Source organism: Gossypium raimondii, chromosome 5, assembly GCF_025698545.1.
Source record: "Gossypium raimondii isolate GPD5lz chromosome 5, ASM2569854v1, whole genome shotgun sequence".
Lineage (NCBI taxonomy): Eukaryota > Viridiplantae > Streptophyta > Magnoliopsida > Malvales > Malvaceae > Gossypium > Gossypium raimondii.
This window is the reverse complement of record NC_068569.1, coordinates 47,794,648-47,801,246: the sequence shown is the minus strand read 5'-3', so window position 1 is coordinate 47,801,246 and position 6,599 is coordinate 47,794,648. Positions and strand designations below refer to the sequence as shown.

At 31.4% G+C, this 6,599-nt stretch overlaps 1 long non-coding RNA gene across 1 annotated transcript; it reads left to right on the top strand.

Moving 5' to 3' along the window:
- Positions 1-5,106: 5,106 nt before the first annotated feature.
- LOC105786013 (uncharacterized) lies at positions 5,107-6,026 on the top strand. The gene is made up of 2 exons (XR_008196030.1): positions 5,107-5,378; positions 5,459-6,026. It is a non-coding gene; the product is annotated as an uncharacterized LOC105786013 (long non-coding RNA).
- The last annotated feature ends 573 nt before the right edge of the window (positions 6,027-6,599 follow it).

The window sequence follows — 6,599 nt, the reverse complement described above, 5'->3', positions numbered from 1 at the left end:
TTTTTTCCCTTCTGTTATATTTCTAATTGGTCCAATTCTACTATTAGTCCCTCTAATTTGGTTGATTTTAGGGTACATTATATTTATTTCATGAAAGAACAGATGGATAATTAAATATATATCTTTAAAGACTAGTTTTATTAACCTCAGTCAAATTAGAACTGTCCATGCCTTGAGCCGGCTAAGGCTTAAAATTTTGTTTAAGTTTGACTCGATAAAAATATTAAAATTTGAATCCGATTTGCTTGTATTAAATTCTTTTTATATTATTTTTCTATAATTTTCTAAAATATAATACATCAAAATACTAAAAACATTAAAATACATGCTTCTAAACAAATGGAAAATAAATTTTAAAAAACTTTATACTTCAATAACACTAACATAGGTGCAACTTACAGTAACATAGATGTAATTTAACAAGCAAATGCTTCTGAAATAATAGCAAAATTAACAACAAAATAAGAGTTGTACAATATCCAAACAATAACAACAGAATAGTAGCAATATGATACTGAAATAACAACAAAACAGTGAGAAGATAGCAATTTTTTTTTCTTTTTGCAAATTCAGGTAGGACCCAAGCAAAAAAAGTCTTATCCAAAGCCCGACCCATTTTCTAAATGGGCCTTATATTTTTTACCAAACACATTTTTTGAGTTTATATTTTTATTCAAACCTTCTCACCCCATAGACAGGTCTAAATACAATAAAATTTTAATATCAAATATTATAATTTCAGTATTATTAAACATACATATCTAATAATATAATTTATATTTTAACAAATTATTTAATGTTGCAAATTTATTTTATTAAATAAAACTTAACAATAATAATGTTGTAAATACATTAATAATGGATGTCTATAATCCCATTAAACTCCCATTAAAGTGATGAAATAAATTTCACCCAAAAAAAGTGATCCAATGAAACAATTAATAAAACTTATTCACTTATACTTCATTGAATGTAAAGAAATTTATAAATAAAACTCGTTGTAAGTGAAATTTGAATACGAGAAAAATCTCCCGTACTTTTCATTTACTTATTTATTTATTATTATTATTTTCTTAATTTTTCTATAACATGTTATCAACAAAGTAAAACTTAGGGTGCGTTTGTTTGCTGTAAAATGGTTTCCGGAAAATATTTTACACCATTTCCGGTGTTTGTTTGGGGGAAAATGAATTCCTTTAGGAAACCATTTTCCAAAACACGGTAAAATCAAGCCCATTCCTCCGGAAATTGTCTTACGGCTTCAAAATTGGTAAGACATTTTCCATTCTTCTCTAAGCAGACATTTTCCATTCTCTTCTCTCTTCTAAGCAGCAGACATTTTCCATTCCTCAAAGCTTCCGCCTCTCCTCATCTCTGCCTTACCATCTCTGTCTCTCAGCTTAATCTTCCTTCTCCATCTTTCTGCTCCATAGATCTGTTGGTGAGTCACCCAAAAGCTTCAAGTTTTTTATGAAATTGGTGGTTTTTTGCTGGATTTTCCAAAAATCGGAAGAAGGATGAAAACTCATCCTCTTCTTCCCTACACCACTCGACCCCCAATTCTTCACTACAGGGAAGCTTTCCCTTTTAATTTTCTTGATATTTTCTCTATAAAAATCTCAACATTTCTACCTTCAAAGCTTCAGTTAGTAGATGCGATTGACCCGATTCATTTCTTATCTCTTATCATTTTTTTATTTGTTTATTCCTTAGTTGGAATTTTAACTTTATTTTATTGCGTTTTGTTGTGTAATTTTAGGGTTGTTGAATTTCTTAAACGAATTAAGCTTAATACTCTAATGTTCACTTCTTTTTGTATAGTTAATGATTATCATCATTTACGTTACCGTGGATTTTAGAAACCCCATAACTATTCTTACTATTGCTGTATTGTGTTTCCATTGTCGATTTTATTAGGCATTCATGGCTGTCAGTTAACTTGCTTGGGGCGTTTTTGAGCTTTCATATAGGATAGTAATCGTGTACTTAATAAGCATGTAGTAGATTAGTAGCGTCCCATGTGGAGATTTTAGCTTCACCAGTGGTTAAATAATCATTTTTTTTTCATGGAGACAGTAGATTCTTTTATGTTAAGCATACTAGCAAATAGTGTATTCCATTGCAATTCCTCCTAGACTCCTGCTAATGAATGATATGGATGTTTGAGTTATGCTAATTGAATTTCAAATGCAATTAATCCTGAGGTGCTTAATTGAGTAAAACCTAGTCAATATATGACAAGTTGGAGTAGAGGGTAGTTATCAAAGATGAAATTCAGAGTTGGTTACGGTGCTATCATCGTTTTATTGTTAGGCTAGAGAACTATACACTGACATTTGTGTCATTTGCTATGATATGTTACAAAATATTATGGGCTCTCTCTTTCAGCAAGGAAATGGTTAAAATTCTCAAGTTATCAGAGTGTTTTAGTAAATACTAGACCTGTCCATGGGCCGGGCCGGGCCGGCCCGCCCGAAATATGGGAGGGTTTGGGTAAAAATATAGGCCCGAAATATGGGCTTGGGCAAAATTTTAGGCCCATTTAAAAAATTGGCCGGGCCTCGGGCAAGATTTTTTTGGCGGGGCTACCAAATTTTACCAAAAAATATTAAATATATATTTTTATTTTAAAATATAATAGTTTTTATTTTAAGTTTATTTACTTTCATTTCCTTAACTAGTGTTACAAAATAATAATAATAAAACATCAAGTTTGTTTTACTAATCAAATGTTAGATTTTGTTACAACAATTAATACAATTAATACAATTAATAGTTTGATAAATTTACTAATCAAATGTTAGATTTTGTTACAACAATTAATACAATTAATACAATTAATAATTTGATAAATTTACTAATCAAATGTTAGATTTTATTACAACAATTAATACAATTAACAATTAATAATTTGATAATTTTACTAACAATTAATTTTAATAACAATTAGTTTTAATTTTATTAAAAAATAATTTTAATTTTAATTAAAATGGGCGGGCTCGGGCCCCATATTTTTCTTCGGGTAGGGCACAGGCAAAATCTCAGCTCATATTTGGGCAGCCGGGCCGGGCCTAGTAAACGGGCTAAAATTTTTTTGTGGGCCTGGCCCGGCCCGGCCCATGGACAGGTCTAGTAAATACTAGCATGTTACGGATACTTTTTGTAATGCATCAAAAGAAATAATGTTGAGCTGGAGTGGACTAAGAGCATTTCCAGTTCCTCTAATTTTTAAGTAGTTTCTGAGTACAATGATGTTCCTCTAATTTTTGCAGGGCTATTGAGCACCCAACTTTTTCAGCACTTACAAGACCATTGTGTGATCAGTATTCACTTATTCCTCCCTTTCTAGTTGCAACGCATAAGAAACTCAGGGTATGTAGATGTTTTTGTAGTTCTGAATGCCGTGGGTCTTATTTACTGGAGTAAATTGTTAATGCTTTTATTCCTTTGCATTATAATTGATTCCATGGTTTAGTTTTAGCATTGAGTTAATGGATTAAAAGGAAGTATTGAGGTGATTATCCTTCATTGTTAAGTTTTTGTTTAAAATGTCAAATAGAGACTTTATGCTTGAGATTTGATCTTTTATTTCTTGAATATTAAAATTGTTAGCAACTCATATATATAGAGTTTATGCTTGAGAAACAAACCAATCAAAAATACCAATAAGACTTTCAGTTCAATCCAAATTTCCTTAGAAAATTCAATGTTAAAATGACTACTAGAAGATCTCGCCATAACCAGCTTTTATTGTTTAGTTCAAAACTTAAAAGTTGATAATTTTTAACTTTTCTTTAATTTTCTATTTTACTGATTTTTTAAATAGTACATATAATTACAATTTTTTTTAAAAAAATTTAAAAACCAATGAACTAAACCAGGCAAAATTTAATTTCAGTCATGAAACTTCTCATAGTGTACTGGTTAATGGGCTTACAAGTAGAGAAAAATGTATCGCAATTCGCAACCCCGTATATTATAAATGGCAAAGAAAATCTGAACACAAAAAAAAATTGGCAGAAATAAAACTTATATAGGCTTGAAGCAGCCATCTTCAGTCGACTATGGTGGCCCTTTTCAGATTTTAAGGGAGAATAGTGGACATTTTCAGATTCAGGGGCACAACAAGCTTCTTCGTTCCAAGGTTGCATTATCCATACAACAATAGCAAAAGCAGCTTTTTTGCGTTTTCTTCTTTAACTAAGGCCGCTTTATGGACAAGCTTAGTCCAATTTTTAGCCTTAGAAATTGAAGTGATGAAATGATTTTTTTCAGATAGAACTGATAAACCAAAATAAATATATATACTATATAAGAAAAACATAGGGTCTAACCCCATGTACGGTGAGCTTGTTTCAGCCCATAGCATACTTCTGGGTAACATGCTGAACATGTTTAAGAGCATGTAGGAGACCATTAGCATATCTTGAAATTCTATTTGTTTTTTGCAAATTACTGATTTGCTTCAGTTTGTTTCAGTTATAAGTGGTACTTTCAATGCTTTCATTTTTCATGCTTTCATTTTAAGTGGTACTTTCAATTATAATTAGCTTGATATGTATGTATGCACTCTTAGTCATGGTAACTTTATGTGATCTTATGAAAATCTTGCATCTTTTTGTAGTGATCATATATTTGTGTGGCATTATTTTGTGTAGATGGATCGTAATCAACATCAAACTGCAATTGTCGGAGTAGTGGCTTCAGTTTTAGCTTTTGGGGCTCTTTGGATTAAAAAATTAGAAACTAGGAAGGAAATTGCTTCTCGCCCTCGTGTGAATCGAGATTATGAAATAGAAAATTATATTAATAGTATTTATATAGTGGTGACCAGTATTGTATTGATGTGATAAGGATGAGACCGATCGCCTTTTTTAATTTGTGTGATATTCTTAGTAGGAATCATTTGTTACAATCAACAAAATCTGTGAATATTAGGGAGCAAGTAATTATATTTTTACATATAATTGGTCATAATGTAAGGTTTCGAGTGATTGGATCTAGATATTATAGATCAACTGAGACAGTTCACCGTTACTTTAGGGTTGTATTGAGAGCTATTTTGAAATTGTATAGACTAGTTATTAGGTTACCTGATGAGTCAACTCCTAGTGAAATTAGAAACAATCCAAGGTTTTATCCTTATTTTAAAGATTGTATTGGAGAATTAGATGGAACTCATATTCGTGCATCCGTTCCACTTAGCATGCAAGGAAGATTTCGTAGCCGTAAAGGGGGGACGACACAAAATGTATTGGCTGCCATTACATTTGATTTGAAATTTTCCTATGTTCTAGCTGGTTGGGAAGGTAGTGCACATGATTCTCATATTTTAAGTGATGCACTTTCACGTCCAGGAGGATTAAGAATTCCGGAAGGTAATATTTATCATAAAATAGCAAATAGTTCTAATAAGCTCATAATTTATTAGTATTAATTATGTATTGTAAAATTGTAGGTAAATATTATCTTGCTGATGCTGGATATGGCATCTGAAATGGATGTATTACCCCATATCGTGGTGTCCGATATCATTTAAAAGAGTTTGGTGCTGAAGGGCTTGAAAATGCAAAGGAACTCTTTAATCTTCGTCATTCATCATTACGAATCACTGTTGAACGTGTTTTTGGGATTTTGAAGAAACGGTTTCATGTATTAGATGCTGAACCATTTTGGAATTTTCAAACTCAAGTAGATATAGTTTTGGCTTGTTGTATCATTCATAATCATATAATGGGAGTTGATCCTAGTGATTTACTTAATCAAGGATTATACGAGGCGTCTGAGTCTGATTTGATAATATCAACTCTCACGGAGCGAGAAGAAAGACAAGAAGCAAGAGAACGGTCTGCTAAGAGAGATGAAATTGCACAAACTATGTGGACTGATTATATGGCTAGAAATATTTAGGTTTAGGGCTTAGGGTTGTTGTTTCTATGTTATGTATGTTTTAGTATTAAAATTTTTTGAATGTTGTTTTTGTAAATGTTGGTTGGATAATGATATTGAAATTTTAGTTTGTTGGATTTTGATATATGTCTTGAATTTGTTAGATATTGATTATGTTTTAAGCTTGTTGGATATTGAATTTATTATTATGTTTTAAGCTTGTTGGATATTGAAATGGTTGAATTTATTTTGTAGAATGGGTAAGGGCAACAAAGAAGGGACCTCCAAGCAATTCAGGTGGACAAAACCGATGGAACATGTTTTCCTTGAAATTCTAGCAGAGGAGGCTCGAAAAGGAAATAAACCTTCTAATACTTTCAGAGCAGTTTCTATTAATCGAGTTGTTGACGCCATTTCAGAAAGATTCCAAGTCCAATGCGATGCGAAGCATGTGGAAAATCATTTGAGGACAGTAAAAAACCAGTGGCAGATTATATGCAAAATTCGAGGTGAAAGTGGTTTTGGATGGGATGATAACATGAAAATGATCACATGTGATAGAGCGACATATGATGCAGCAGTGATGGTAATATATGTATATATATATGTTAAGTATATTTCAATTGTTTTTACTTGTTATTCTAATTGTGTATAATATCTAACACGCACACAAGAAGTATGAACCATTTTTGAATAAAAGCATTGATCAT